The sequence below is a fragment of the Eptesicus fuscus genome, chromosome 3 (genome assembly GCF_027574615.1).
Source record: "Eptesicus fuscus isolate TK198812 chromosome 3, DD_ASM_mEF_20220401, whole genome shotgun sequence".
Lineage (NCBI taxonomy): Eukaryota > Metazoa > Chordata > Mammalia > Chiroptera > Vespertilionidae > Eptesicus > Eptesicus fuscus.
The window spans coordinates 16,887,290-16,904,061 of NC_072475.1; the positions used below are offsets into that span (position 1 = coordinate 16,887,290).

At 38.6% G+C, this 16,772-nt stretch overlaps 1 non-coding gene across 1 annotated transcript; it reads left to right on the forward strand.

Annotated features, from left to right (window-relative positions):
- Nucleotides 1-7,710: 7,710 nt before the first annotated feature.
- Nucleotides 7,711-7,815, forward strand: LOC114233061 (U6 spliceosomal RNA). Its single transcript, XR_003619183.2, has one exon. It is a non-coding gene; the product is annotated as a U6 spliceosomal RNA (small nuclear RNA).
- The last annotated feature ends 8,957 nt before the right edge of the window (nt 7,816-16,772 follow it).

Consider the following 16,772-nt stretch of genomic DNA (forward strand, 5'->3'; position numbering starts at 1 on the left):
TAAAATGCAAAAGTTAGGGAGTTGTATAACGAAAGCCAGAGAGAGAGAGAGAGACTAATTTTAAGTATAGGTGAGGGATTTAGAACACTAAATAGCACCTTGCTTATGCAGTCAGAAATAATTTCACTTTTTTGGGGAGCAAGAATTGAAAATGGCATTAGCTTTAAAGCAGGCAACAACGTGAGTATACTAACCGAGTATCTTCATTCTCCATCTAAATAAAAATCAGATGACAAAACAGGGCTGGAAAAAAAGAAAAGGATGGATATGCCCTTGGGCATTAGAATTGCCAAGACATGAGCTTCTTAACATTCTGGTCAGCTTTTGCATCTGGCAGTAGCTTACTGCCAGCCCTGCCTTCCCCTGATCATCTGGACTCAGAGTTTCAGCCCCTTCAGGTGCAGTGCTATCCAGTTTCAGAGCCAACCCTAGACCAGGCTGGACGCACATTCATAGCCCATAATTCCTTAGGTGGGAATTATTTGAGCCCAGAGTGCCTTGCGTCATCCTCCTAATCATTATCCCTCTCGGGTCTTTACTTTTCTTCCTGTCCAGCTTAGATTCCATGAATTAATAATTAAAAAATATATTCTTTTCTGCCTCTGGGCTAAATGGAGATCAAGAGTGAAATCAAGTTTAATTAAAGGAAAATAGAATGTTTTCCACAAATAACCAATATAAATACCTCTCTAAATAGCAAAATTGGCTTGCTCTTCGTCTATCATCACATTTCTATGGCAAAACACCAACTCTGCATCAACCCAAATATCTGTTTTCTCTAAGCATGTGCATGAGCAAATGAGAACTACTAGACAAAATCATGAACTCAGCAGATTGCTTCTAACATAAATTCGTTAGTTTCTTACTTGGACCCCAACACTGTCCAGCAAGCCTGCTACAGTTTACGGGCCAGCTCTTCCACTTGCTGCAAGAAACGATGTCAAAACTTTTCTACTCTCCTTAAACGCCTGGCTGCAGCTTTGTTACATTGCTTCCTAGAGTATATAGAAATTACTAGATGAATTTTTTCAATTTTTCATCATCAAATCTATCTGCACACTTCCTCTCTTCAGTCCTGTACAGAGGATGAATTGTTCTTCCTACCTAAGGTCTAGGGCTCTCTACCTCTTGGTTTGTAATCATATTTCTTCCAGCTTTTTGTACTGGTCAAGGTCTTCCAGAGAACCAAAGTACACACACACACACACACACACACACACACACACACACACACGCGCGATTATGGAGGCCAAGAAGTCTGATGATCTGCCATTTGCAAGCTGGAAATTCAGGAAAGCTGGTGGTATCATTCCAGTTCAAGTCTGAGAACCAGGGTACCTGATGATGTAAATCTCAGTCCAAGGCAGGAGAAGACTGAAGATTTAGTTTAACCAGGCGGGCAGGAAGGGAACAAAATCTCCCTTTCACTGCTTTTTGTTTTATTCAGACCCTTCGTGGATTTGATGAATCCCATCCACCAGGGGAAGGTCAATTTACTTATTTCACTGGTCCAAATGCTATCTTATCTGGAAACACCCTCACAGAAAGAGAGTGTATCAGCAAGCAATTTTCAGGATTGCAAAAGAAGTTTTAAGGTCTTCTATTTATGTTTGGTATTCTAAACCTTAGTGAAGAGATCTGTATCTCTATATCTCTCCTATCTATCTATCTATCTATCTATCTATCTATCTATCTATCTATCATCTATCATCTATCATCTGTTTTTTTCTTCTATAATTCTGCCTTCTTAGCCCCTTTCTGTTTGGAAACTCTTGTCTTTCTTTAGCTTTCAGAAGTGTTTTTCTATGTTTTTATGATTTTTTTTTTCATTTTGTCTCTTTTGTTTTCTCTTCTTTAGATGGATGTTGGATGTCCCAGATTGATCCTATTAACACTTAAATTTTCTTTCTTATTAAATATCTTTATATTTTAAACCTTTTGTATTCTTGGGTGGGAAGTCAAATTTTCATCAGGTCATTTGATATTCATCCCACATCCATTTTATTCTCTGTTCCTCAAACAGCAGAACTAGTAGAAACTTAATGGATGAGTTAAATAAATTGGAAATTTATTCTATGTGCATACTTGAAACTATAGTGCATGGAAAAATGCTCATAGGTTATATTACTAGAATTAAATATCCATTGACCAAGTGCCCATTATATGCTGGGCATTGTTATTGAAGCTGGGGATGCACTGGTGAACAGAACAGGCAAACCCCATGTTTTTATTTTTTTTTCTTGTTTTGTTCTTGACTTTTTTTCCTTTATTTATTAAGGTATTACATATATGTCCTTATTCCCCCAATACCCCCCACCCCTCCACTCATGCCCTCACCCCGCTGGTGTCTGCGTCCATTGGTTAGGCTTATATGCATGCGTACAAGTCCTTTGGTTGATCTCTCCCCCTACCCTCACCCTCCCCTACCTTCCCTCTGAGGTTTGACGGTCTGATAGATGCTTCTCTGTCTCTGGATCTGCATTTGTTCATCAGTTTATGTTGTTCATTATATTCCTAATGAGTGAGATCATGTGATATTTATCTTTCTCTGACTAGCTTATTTAGCGTAGCATCATGCACTCCAGTTCCATCCATGCTGTTGCAAATGGTAAGAATTCCTTCTCTTTTTACCACAGCATAGTATTCCATTGTGTAGATGTAACACAGTTTTTTTTAATCCACTCATCTGCTGATAGGCACTTAGGCTGTTTTCAAATCTTAGCTATTGTAAATTGTGCTGCTATGAACATAGGGGTGCATATATCCTTTCTGATTGGTGTTTCTAGTTTCTTGGGATATATTCCTAGAAGTGGGATCACTGGGTCAAACGGGAGTTCCATTTTTAGTTTTTTGAGGAAACTCCACAATGTTCTCCACAGTGGCTGCACCAGTCTGCATTCCCACCAACAGTGCACAAGGGTTCCTTTTTCTCCGCATCCTCGCCAGCACTTGTCATTTGTTGATTTGTTGATGATTGCCATTCTGACAGGTGTGAGATGGTACCAAATTGTCATTTTGATTTGCATCTCTTGGATGATTAGTGACTTTGAGCATGTTTTCATATGTCTCTTGGCCTTCCTTCTGTCTTCTTTCAAAAAATATCTATTTAGGTTTGTTGCCCATTTTTTGGATTGGGTTGTTTATCTTCCTTTTGTTAAGTTGTATGAGTTCTCTGTAAATGTTGGAGATTAAACCCTTATTGGTGAAAATATTGGCAAATATGTTCTCCCATGCAGTGGGCTTTCTTGTTGTTTTGTTGATGATTTCTTTTGCTATACAGAAGCTTTTTATTTTGATGTAGTCCCATTTGTTTATTTTCTCTTTAGTTTCCATTGCCCTAGGAGCTGTATTGGTGAAGAAATTGCTTCCGCATATGTCTGAAATTTTGCTGCCTGTGGATTCCTCTAATATTTTTATGGTTTCCCGTCTTATGTTTAAGTCCTTTAGCCATTTTGAGTTTATTTTTGTGTCTGGTGTCAGTTGGTGATCTAGTTTCATTTTTTTGCATATATCTGTCCAGTTTTCCCAACACCATTTATTGAAGAGACTGTCTTGACTCCATGGTATGTTCATGCCTCCTTTGTCAAATATTAATTGAGTATAGTGTTTGGGTCGATTTCTGGGGTTCCCTATTCTATTCCATTGTTCTATATGTCTGTTTTTGTGCCAGTACCAGGCAGTTTTGAGAACAGTAGCTTTGTAATACAGCTTGATATCTGGTATTGAGATCCCGCCTACTTTGTTCTTCTTTCTCAGGATTGCTGCAGCTATTCAGGGTCTTTTTTTTTAATTCCAGATGAATTTTTGGAGAGTTCATTCTAGGTCTGTGAAATATGCTGTTGGTATTTTAATGGGGAGTACATTGAATCTATAGATTGTTTTGGGTATGGACATTTTAATGATGTTCATTCTACCAATCAATGAACATGGTATGTTCTTCCATCTGTTTATGTCTTCCTCTATCTCTTTTTTCAGTGTCCTGTAATTTTCCGTGTACAGGTCTTTTACCTCCTTAGTTGTTTATTCCTAGATATCTTAATTTTTTTGGTGCGATGGTAAATGGGATTTTTTTAAAAAAATCTCTCTTTCTGTAAGTTCACTATTGGTATATACAAATGCCCATGTTTTTATAAACTTAAATTCTCTGGAGTATGTTGAGGAAGGGGAAAAATAAACACATAAATGCTAAAAAGTGTACCAACATACATACATACATTAAAAAATATGTGTATAAAAATGTTGAATAAGTTAATAAGAAAGCATCATGTCATGATGGTGCTGTGCAGATAATTAAAGTAACAGTTATGTGCTGGAGATTGGTTAGGTGCTCATTGTAGATTGTTGTCGGGTGCAACCTATTTCAACAGGTGACATTTAAGTTGAAATCTGAACAGATGAGCAGAGAGCACATTTGAGGCAGAAGAAATAGTTTGTGCAAAACCCAAAGACAGGAACAGAAAGAAGGTTATAGTGGTCGAAGTATGGTGTGCAAGAAAAGTGGTGTGACTGAGATCAGAAACATAGGCAAATCCCCAGGGCTCTGTAAGCCATGGAAGGAATTTGGATTTTCTCCCAGATATAATGAGAAGTCATTGTGGGATTGTAAGGAGTGTAAAGGGACACTCTGATTTGTGTTTTAAGATGATTGTTCCAGTTGCCTTATGAAGAATGGATTGTAGTGGGTCTCAAGTGGAAGCAGGGGGTTGTAGTCATCCAGGCAAGGCACGTCGGCAGCCTTGATCAGGGCTAATAGTAGAGATGGAAATAAATGGGTCCAGTAAATTTGCTGGGTCAATGTGTATGTGGTTTGTCAATTTTGCAAATTTTTCTCAAAAAGATTTTACTCATTCACACTCTTCTAATGGTACGTGAATGTATCTATATATATAAAAGGCTAAGTGACCGTTCAACCGTCCAACTGGCCAGTACATATGACACACACTGACCACCAGGGGGCAGACGCTCAACTCAGGAGCTGCTGAGCTGCGGTGACTTGGCAGCTGTGGTTCTTGGGTGATGCACCCCAGAACCAGAGAGGAAGGAGCCCAATTCCTCATGGGGCCGTGAGATTTCACCTTCGGTCATGGGTTATGTTGTTGCTGGGGCACTGTTGGCCCCAAATCTGGTTTACTGCCGAGCTGTGGCGACTTGGCAATGCCAGTTTTTAAACTTCATAATATTGCACCTAAAGCTAAAATAGATGTTGCTAAAACCCAGAATGAAACAATAGGAAATTTTCTTTCAATGTGCATGAATCTGTGCACTGGGTCACTAGTATAATAATAATAATAATATGAAATTGCAAATGGTCTTGGAGATCTACACTTCAGTTTTACATATGGTGAAAACAAGGCCCACTGATCTTCCATGCATTAGATCAGATGACAAGTTTTTTCCCTAGGAAGGATCTACTCAGTTCTGATAATCTATTATATACTACAATATTTTCTCAGCATTTCTCTTCTCTATGCTGTATGTTCTTTTGTTTGACACTCCTCTCCATATTATATATTGACGTGTATATATTCTATTTTTTTTTTAGGCTATAAACTTTGAGGGCAGGCAGAACTTGTCAACCTATGTAATCATTTTCAACAAGACTAGTGCTTAAGAATTACCAGGATCAAATGAGCGAATCAACAACAAAAAAGTGATCATTCATTATGTTTATGTCTCTGCCATAATTTGGTTACTGAGAGTAGTGAATCCCAACATTTCTAGCATTATTATTCAATGTCTACACTCATATTACAGGCACCATTAGAAAAATAATCCAAAGAATCCCTTTTAGCTGTATATATAGCAGGAAAGATTTAGAATTTAGATTCAGAGAACTTGGATTCAAATGTTGGCTCCACTCCTTTCTGATAGTGTGACCTTGGGCCTTTGTTTCCTCAGCATTAAATCAGGCTAAAAGTACTAGGACAGGTACTTGTCTTACCTAGCTCACACTATTTTGTGAGATTTTAAATATTATATGTGAAAGAACTTATAAACTATAAAGTACAAGCAAGTGCTACTATTTAATAAAAGTTATAGTTGATTGAGCTCTTAACTATGCTTCAGATACTGTTCTAAAAGTTTCACATGTACCAACTCATTATTCCTCATGGCATTCTAATGAGGGCAGGGCTATTACCATACACATTCTTCAGATAAGAAAATATAGAAGAGATTAAATAACTTGTCTAAGGGCACACACTCAGTAAATGACAGAGCCGGGACTTGAACCCAGGAGTTTGACAATACAGTCCTTGCTTTTAATGATAGTGCACTCTGTAAAGCTGACATTAATATATTCAGAGCACATATATCCTATATAATAAAAAGCTAATATGCAAATCAACCAGTGGAACAACCAGTCGCTGTGATGCACACTGACCACCAGGGGGCAGACGCTCAGTGCAGGAGCTTCCCCCTGGTGGTCAGTGTGCTCCCATAGGGGGAGCGCCACTCAGCCAGAAGCCAGGCTCACGGCTGGCAAGCACAGCAGTGGTGGTGGTGTAAGAAATAAGGCGAGCCCCCCAATTCAGGGGTCCTGGTAGAACACAAAACATACTCAGGAGCCAGGCAACAAGGCAAATATCTTTACTTCTACATAGAAGAATGCGCACACATGGTCTGGGAGCATGCACACACTGAGCAAGCAGTCTCCTCGGCTTTATAATCTCTGATGCATGTGACTTGTCCCTCTCTCTTGATTGGAGCTCAGGCGCAGTCTTTTGTGATTGGCTAATTCAAAGGGAGGGGTGGGCCTTTGCTGTTTCAAGATGGTGGCCCCCAGGGGAGCTGCAAGCCATGTGGCCAACATGGCAGCTGCCAAGTTATGCAGTCCAAAATGGCAGCTGTCTAAACTGCTTTTTGACAGAAAAGATTACTTGTTTCTTCTCACAGCAGGAGTCTCTCCCATCTCCATGGCAGTACTAAAGACCCCTGGGGGATGTCTGACTGCTGGCTTAGGTGGGCCTAAACTGGCAGTCGGACATCCCCCTGAGGGGTCCCAGACTGCAAGAGGGCACAGGCTGGGCTGAGGGACCACCCCCAGTGCATGAATGTTGTGCATGGGGCCTCTAGTTAATATAATATATATATGCTAGGCACTGTGCTAAGTACAGAGAGTACAAAAAGGAAGAGCAGGGTTATTTGAGGTCTTTTAAATATCTGTGTAGGTAAAGAATTTTTTTTTTTATTTGAACAAAGGGGAAAACCTCATACTTGAACAATTGTAATGACCCTTGACTTATTAGCATGTCTTAATTCACAGATAATGAGTCAATACAATAATATAGATTAGCACACATTTTATTATTAAGTACCCTAACAGTAAATATTCTTTATTAACTAAACCATAATTTTAAAAGAAAAATAACATTCTGTTTTAATATTCTAAAGGGATTAATTTTATTTCAAAAAGATAAATAATTATATAGTTTTCTTTCTTAATATTTGTGGATTTTCAAACACACTCAAGATTTTGATCATGTTTGAAGACCTCAGCCAAAGGGAAACCACTTTCATTTTAAATTTAGTGGGCAGGGTGACTTTTACTTAAAAAGTTCTAAAATAAACATGTGCAGGTGGGTTTACAACTATATTTTTATAACTGTAGTACCATAGAAACTGGATTTCTACAGCTTTATAGAACATTTCATCTTAGCTATCTAATGGAAGTATGATTTTTAGAATATTAAAAAATATATTTTAATTGTTGTTCGCTTCTGCAGCACATATACTAAAACTGAAACGATACAGAGTAGATTAGCATGGTCCCTGTGCAAGGATGACACGCAAATTCGTGAAGTGTTTCATATTAAAAAAATATATTTTAATTGATTTCAGAGAGGAAGGAAGAGGGAGAGAGAGATAGAAACATCAATGATGAGAGAGAATCATTGATTGGCTGCCTCTTGGAGGCCCCACACTAAAAATCAAGCAACCTGGGCATGTGTCCCGGCTGGGAATCAAACTGTGACCTTCTGGTTCATAGGTCGATGCTCAACCACTGAGCCATGCCTGCTGGCCAGGCAAGTGCCATGATCTTTAGAAACTCATTCCTATGGCGATTTTTAGAATATGTAAAAGAATATTCTTCAGTTGCATGTCATACAAATTCAGTTTCTTCTTGCATGAATTTTCCTGAGACACAACAGATGATTATACAAGGCCATTTATGTAAGTGAATTGCTCAGTGATATTATCAGCCAAAATTGTAGGTTGAGGTCAAGTGATGTCAAGTCATTATTTAAAGAAACAAAGACAAAGGGAAAAAGACAAATTGTGGAGGGGAAATTTAATACATTTTGGCAACCTAAGTGGGAAGGTCAGTAAAGGACATGAAGCTAGGGTGATGTCATTATAATTGGCTTCAGTTCAGAAGTGGCAGGGTGGCAGTTAGCCAAAAAGGCACTTTGATGTTGTTTGTTTATACATCCCTATTTAGCTATCCATAACCAGAAGTGGAGATTACAGCAGATAATTTTATAGTGGATGATTGAATATTGTAGTTACTGCATTATTTTAAGCTTTGTTTCTAAAATACAATGTCTATCTTTTATTTAGAGCTTTCGTTTTTAAGATGTATTTCCTTCATGCAAGCCGATCTGCAGGACTCTCTATAATCGAAACAGGACCAACTGCTGCAGGGATAATTATTTGATGAAGTGATCTGGATATAGATTTTGAGTTTAGACAAAGCATTTAGGAAAGATTCTCATGATCTGTCAAAATTATGAAATAATCAGATCTCTGCAGCCTCCTGTCTGCTTCATGGGTGCTATTCATGCCAGGCCTATAAAGAGGGAGAAACGAGTCAGCTGGAAGAATGTTTTTCTTTTTTAGTTTCTCATTAGCTTGCATTATGCACTTTTCTGCCTATTTAAGTGACCATGGCCACTTAAATAGCTGTTACTCCATTGGCTAAATCACATGTATTTAGCAACTGATGGCTTCCTATTGGTTAAAAGTTTCAGGTGAACTTTTTGTTGCATGTAGATATTATAAAGCAAACCTGTCCAATAGAAATATAATTCAAGCCACAAATATGAGCCACATGTTATTTTACATTTTCAAGTAGCCACACTAAAAAAAAAAACCTTAAAATTAAGTTAATGATATATTTTCTTTAGTGCAATATACCCAAAGTAATATTATTTAAATATATAATAAAAGAGAACGCATACAACTTAACAAAAGGAAGATAAACAATCTAATCAAAAAATGGTCAAAGGACCTAAATAGACACTTTTCGAAAGAGGACATACAGAAGGCCAACAGACATATGAAAACATGTTCAAAGTCACTAATCATCTGAGAGATGCAAATCAAAACAACAATGAGGTACCATCTCACACCTGTCAGAATGGCTATCATCAACCGATCAACAAACGACAAGTGTTGGCGAGGATTTGGAGAAAAAGGAACCCCCTTGCATTGCTGGTGGGAATGCAGACTGGTGCAGCCACTGTGGAGAACAGTATGGAGTTTCCTCAAAAAACGAAAAATGGAACTCCCATTTGACCCAGTAATCCCACTTCTAGGAATATATCCCAAGAAACCAGAAATACCAATCAGAAAAGATATATGCACCCCTATGTTCATAGTGGCACAATTCACCATAGCTAAGATTTGGAAACAGCCTAAGTGCCCATCAGCAGATGAGTGGATTAAAAAACTGTGGTACATCTACACAATGGAATACTACGCTGCTATAAAAAAGAAGGCACTTTTACCATTTGCAGCAGCATGGATGGAACTGGAGAGCATTATGCTAAGTGAAATAGGCCAGTCGGAGAAAGATAAATATCACATGATCTCACTCATATGTGGGATGTAATGATCAACATAAACTGATGAACAAAAATAGATCCAGAGACAAATGGCAGGGGAGGGGGGATTAGAGAGCAACCAAAGGACTTGTATGCATGCATATTAGCACAACCAATGGACACAGACACTAGGGTGGTGGAGGCTTACCTGGGGTGGGAATGTCTGGGTGCGGGGGTCAATGGTGGAAAAAGGAGACATATGTAAAACTTTAGACAATTAAAAAAAAAAAAAGGCAGCACCAGTACTGGAACTGGTTTTGAGGATAACCTGATACTTATTGCCTTACTCTTCTCTACCCATTCTGGGTTCTCTTCACCCTTTGTTATTACTTTTGCTAATTTAGACAGCTTATCTAGTGAGTGATCTTGCCCAAGTCTTTCTCAGGCCATGCAGCAGCCTAACAATTTACTGTCAAATCTGGGCAGAGGCATCCACTTGGTCTTTCTTACTTCCAGAGGCCAAAACACCAACCTGGGTTAGGCGATGGGGTTTGCTAACTGCCATGTTTGTATACTCCAACATAACGTGAAGGATAGAGGAAATGATTACTGGGTTGTTCCATGGCCCTGTTGCACCCATTGTAAACAGGACCTAAAGAATCTATTTATTACCATGTGCCCTCTTTCTGACATGGAGTCCCAGATGACTTTGGGCTCCTGAATAATAAATATGGTCTTGAAATATCTGGGTATTCTCTTTCTCCAGTGTATGATTACCTTAGTCAATGATCACAGGTTTCCTTAAAAAAAAAGGGGGGGGGGGGTGGCTGGTTGAGTTATTAGCATGTAGTGCTGCTCTTGGTATTGCATGGTGATTCCTCATGGATTCTTGACATCTTTTTCAGTTACTGGAGGTCCATACAGGATAGGGTAGCTCTTGAGAGAGACATGTTGTATTGAAGGGCATAAGTCTCTGCATTGTCTTCAAGTAAGGGGGGAAATGCAGGTTTTTAACAGGGAGGAATAGACCACTACCAATAAGCCCAGAACAGTCAAGAGAATCTGGTTATTGAAGAATTTTAAGTGCATAAATCTAGACATTCCTATTCCAGGTTTACTAACTCCAGGTTTTGATCTTGACATTGCGGAGTTGCCTATTTTAGAATTTAACCTGCTCTGGAATTCTGCTTACTTTATAATTCAGTTCTGAATAACTACCTCAGCTTTCTTGGCCTTTCACCCACAGTAGAGCAGAGATTCTTTATGTGCTGCCAAGGAATCCCGCTGGCGGTCACACATTACCTTAAATTGGTGATTAATTATCTCCATTTTTTCATTGTTTTCTTCCAGTGAATTACTAGCCCTTAGCCACAGCCATTCCTTCCCTAGTTCCCATAATCTTGTACTACTTCCCCCAAATCTCTTAAAAGCTTGAGATATTACCTGTAGCCTTTAGTGCTTTCCTTTTCCAGCCTTTAAGTGAAAGTCTTAATAATTGCATTGCTATAGTATGCTAGAGGATATTAGCACTCCACCTATTACCAGTGATGGGGTCTTTACTGCTAGCTATCAGCAGATGATTCAACTCCAAAATCTTATTTTATTTTATTATTTTTAAGTTTTAAAATTTTTTTCAATTACAGTTTACATACAATATTATTTTCTATTAGTTTCAGGTGTATAGCATAGTGGCTAGACAAAGCGTTCCCCCCCAATATTTCCAGTACCCACCTGGCACCATATATAATTATTACAGTGGTATTGACTATATTTTCTATTTTAGAATCTACTTTTTAGGAGCGCTCCTGACTTCTACTGCTTTAGATCAGACTTTGAGATGGAGATTTGCATGAGCGAATTTTATTGATGAATGCACCTCAGGAATTGGATGTGGGGGTATTGAAAGAATAGGATTAGGCAGAGAGAGAGATTGAAACTGTCTGGTAGTTGCAATAAAGAAGTTCTGGAGTTTATATGGCTCTTTAGAACTGTCCCCAGTTAAAGTATGCGGACTGGTCCTTTCCCCCCTCCTTATTCCCCTTCCTTAACCAGTCATTGGATGTGGACTGCCACTGGGGAGGGGCATAACCTTGGGTTAGGTGGCTCCCAGATTCCAGGAGGGAAACTCAGCTATGACCTATCAGCAGCCTATACTCCTGGAAGCTGGGATGTGAGTGCCTTGGTCTACAGGTGCTTGTGGGATGCACTCCATTAGATCCGAGGCATAGAGTGATCAGCTTCTTCGTAAAAGATTAGAGTACACAGAACAATACTCTCAGCCCTTGTTCTCAAGGTAGAGGGCAGGAAACTCCTGGGAGCAACATCTGAAAGTTATGAAACAACAACAAAAAAACAAAAAGAACTCATGGAAACGAACAACAATGTGGTGATTGTGGGGGTATGGGGGTTTGGGGGAGGTGGAGGAGGGTATAGGGGGGATAAATGGTGATGGACGGGAGACTTGACTTGGGGTGGTGAATACACAGTACAGTGTACGGATGATATATTGTAGAATTGTGCACCTGAAGCCTGTATAAGTTTGTTAACCAGTGTCACCCCAATAAATTTAATGAAAAGGAAAACAAAAGGAAAGTTAAATCCGGGACTTTGTGTCTTGCATCAGGGAATATTGGAAAGAATTCTCTGATGTGGATGTTAAGGGTGAAATTCTCTAGCAATTACTGGAATTCTCTTCTAATCACAGAGGAAGTTATGTTTCTGCAAATTTGCACTTTTGTGACCTGAATACTCTCTCCCATTATAGTACTTAAAGGCTGGCCTAGTTCATGCTGAACACGTGGGCAATCACTGATACATTTCTGTCAATAAATGATGCAAATATCTCAGTGGAGACTAAGCGAACATATGTGCAAAAATTATAGTGGGGGCAACAGCCGGAAAAGAGAAGTCTTTCAATTCAGTTACCCCATTCAGTATCATAGTTGTATATAAATAAATTTGTCCATGATATAACATTCTCAGAATATTTATTGAAATAGATACATCACATCCCCATTAGACTATCCCAGCAAGCATCTCTCTGGACAAACAGTTTTGACTCTTTCAGTTCAAAGAAAGATTAGATTATGGGTCAGTAAATCAAATATGAGACCAAACATTTTCATTTATTGTGTGATTAATGTTGCTATGTCATTTTTTGTTATATTTAGGTGCAATCTTCTGTCACAGACTTTGGTCGTTTATATAACTTAAGCACAATTTCTTTTGGGCACTAAGCCACATCAATCATCAAGTTCTAAAATTTCTGATGAAGCTTTGCTGACAGTGAGAAATTTCAGTGTTACAATCAAGTAATTATATTATATAAAATCTTGGTACTAAAGTGTTCCATTTTTTTCTCGTTTCATTTTTTTATTCTTTCTTCCTGCCTCATTTATTGAATATAAATAGCTAGTAGAGGTCATGGACAAGTGTGCAATTAACAGAAACCCAAATGGGCACTGTTCTATTTGTAACTTTTTGATGAGAGTGTTGAAATGAACACCAAAGAGTCATACATTTAAACTCAGATAGAGATATTTGTTCATAAAATGCTGTTAGTTTACTATGTAGCTGTCCCATATTTTTTAATAGCTTTATGGATATATTTGATGTTAAAATGCATAACATAAAAAAAATAAACTTTATATTACGTTCCTGGGGTGTTTAGACACAGTATTAGCCAGTATTAGGCAAGGTCTCAAGTCATTGACAGCATGGCAGACTTATAGACTTAGGATCTTCTTCTCCTCTTTCGTTCCTTCTCCTTTTTCTCCTTCCCTTCCCCTCTTCTCCCCCCTCCTCCTCTTCCTCCTCCTCTTCTTCCTCTTTCTCCTCCTCTTCTTCCTCCTTCTCCTCCTCCTCCTTCTTCTTCCTCTTCCTCCTCCTTCTTTTCCTCCTCCTCTTCTTCCTCTTTCTCCTCCTCCTCTTCCTCTTTCTCCTCCTCCTCTTCCTCTTCCTCCTCCTCTTCCTCCTTCTCCTCCTCCTCCTTCACTTCTTCCTCCTTCCTCTTTCTCTTCTTTTTTGGCCTTTAGGGAACATACTCTAATGTCCTCTTTTCTGTCCTATCTTATCTTTTCTTCCTCTGAAGAATTTGGCAGCAATGGTTTTTCTCTCTTTAGAATTATTTCCTCCTCTCCTCTCCCAGTTATTTATTTATTTATTTATTTATTTATTTATTTATTTATTGCAACCGTGGTCTCTGGATTACCTTCCAATCTGTTTATTCCTTGTTTATTCCAAGTAATTTCTCCCTCTCTATCTTTTAAATGTGGATGTTACTCACGGTTCTGCTTTTGTCCCCTACTTTGTGTTACTCTCCATTGTCTGTCTTTGCTGCTTCATCCTCTTCCATGACTACAACATGACCTATACGCCAATGAGTTCCAGAACTGTTCCTAGACACAGTGGAGCATCCTTCACTATAAGGATGCTCTAAAGGCATGCACATGGTTCAGCTGAAGAGTCACAGACTGTGAAGCAGAAATGTAATTTTAACCATGATATCACTTATATGTGGAATGTAAAGAACAAAATGAATGAATAAACAAGATAAAAATAGATGCAGAGATGCAGAGAACAGACTGATGGTTGTCCAAGGGGAGGGGGGTTGGGGGGCTGGGTGAAAAAGGTGCAGAGATTAAGTACAAATTAGTAGTTACAAAATAGTCACAGGGAGGTAAAAGTATAGCATAGGGAATATAGTCAATAACTATGTATTGTGTCAGGTGGATACTTGAAATATTGGGGGATCACTTTTTAAAGCATGTAATTATTTAACTGCTATGCTGTACAAGTGGAACTGATACAAAATAATATTGCATTCATCTATAATTGAAAAATAAAAAGTATAATTTTATATTCTATAATATCTATTTTTTTCAGAAGATAGGATAGCTATTTAAAAAACAATAATTTCATAAGTCAGTCAATGAAAGAAAAATACCACATGATCTCACTCATTTATGGGTAATAAAGAACATTATAAACTTGAACAAAAAGATAGATACAGAGACAGTAAAGCATCAAACAGACTGTCAAATTACAGGGGGAAAGTTAGGGAGAGGTGGGGGAGATAAGAGATCAATCAAAGGACTTGTATGCATGCATATAAGCATAACCAATGGATGCAAAACTCTGGGGGGTGAGGGCATATATGGGAGGGGGGTGGGGGGAGGTAATGGTAAAATATGTACACATATAATACCTTAATAAAAAAAATTGGAAAAAAAAATAAAATAAAAAACAATAATTTCAAAATTATGTACCAAACTCTGAATCTATAGGCTAGGGATGCCTTAGGTAAATGACCAAGGTCTTAATTAATTGTTAATTTATTAAATAAAACTTTAAATTAGCTGACTATGTAGAATGGTGTTTTTCCACATTTTCATAAGAATCACTTGAAATGCTGGAGATTAATTAATTCCACTAATTAAAAAATGGACCTGAAAAGGGCCAATGATTGGGAAATTTTTAAACTTTCTTTTCAGATTTCAAGTCTTGAATGCCTTATTTTTTTTTTCTTTTCTGATTTGAAACATGCTTTTTTTTTTTTTCTTTTTAAATATATTTTATTGATTTTTTACAGAGAGGAAGGGAGAGGGATAGAGAGCTAGAAACATCGATGAGAGAGAAACATCGACCAGCTGCCTCCTGCACACCCACCACCGGGGATGTGCCCGCAACCAATGTACATGCCCTTGACCGGAATCGAACCCGGGACCCCTCAGTCCCCAGGCCGACGCTCTATCCACTGAGCCAAACCGGCTTCGGCTGAAACATGCTTTTAAACTTTCTTTTCAGATTTCAAGTCTTGAATGTCTTATTTTTTTTCTCCTCATTTCTCAGTCTCTTAAATTTTCCTTCCACTCTGAAGGATTATCTTATCCCCCTTCTTTTTCCAAGAGGGCATTTGGGTGTAAAAAGAAGCTTTTATAGCCTCTGGCACTGGGGGAGAAACATCTGGGCAATAACTCTTCTCCACTCACCCTCCCTGATGTCCAGCCCACCTCACCTGGTCTTTGGCACCAGTCTTTGCCTTTTGCAGGGTAGACTGGGCTGCCTGGTCTATCACGTATCCTGAGTTGGTCTCCACTAAGGTGTGAATGCTTCCACTATGGTTTTTTGTTTTTTTTTTGAGGTATGTTCTCTTGATGACTTATTTCCTCACCACTTCTAATTATGTGGTTGCCCTTGCCAAATGCCTGGCATCTTCTTTTTTTTCTTCCTTTTTTTTTTTTAAATTAATCTTTATTGTTGAGATTATTACAGATGTCCCTCTTTTTTCCTCCCATAGCTCCCCTCCACCTGGTTCCCACCCCACCCCAGGCCCTCGCCACCCTATTGTCTGTGTCCATAGGTAATGCATACGTGCATATAAGATCTTTGTCTAATCTCTTCCTGCACCCTCCCCACACCCCTTTCCCTCTGAGAATTGTCAGTCTGTTCCATTTCCATGCCCCTGATTCTATTCCATTCTCCAGTTTATTCTGTTCATCAGATTTTTTATTCATTTGATTTTTAGATTCACTTGTTGATAGATATGTATTTGTTGTCACTTTGTTATTCATATTTTTTATCTTTACCTTCTTCTTCTCCTCCTCCTCCTCATCCTCCTCCTCCTCCTCCTCCTCCCCTCTTCTTCCTCCTCCTCCTCCTCCTCTTCTTCTTCTTCCTCTTCTTCTTCTTCTTCTTCTTCTTCTTCCTCTTCTTCTTCTTCTTCTTCTTCAAGAATACACTTCAGCATTTCATATAGTACTGGTTTGGTGGTGATGAACTCCTTTAGCTTTATCTTGTTTGTGAAGCTCTTTATCTGACCTTCAATTCTAAATGATAGCTTTGCTGGGTAGAGTATTCTTAGTTGTAGGTTCTTGCTATTCATCACTTTGAATATTTCTTGCCACTCCTGTCTGGCCTGCATAGTTTCTGTTGAGAAATCAGCTGACAGTCATATGGGCACTCCCTTGTAGGTAACTAACTGTTCTTCTCTTGCTGCTTTTAAGATTC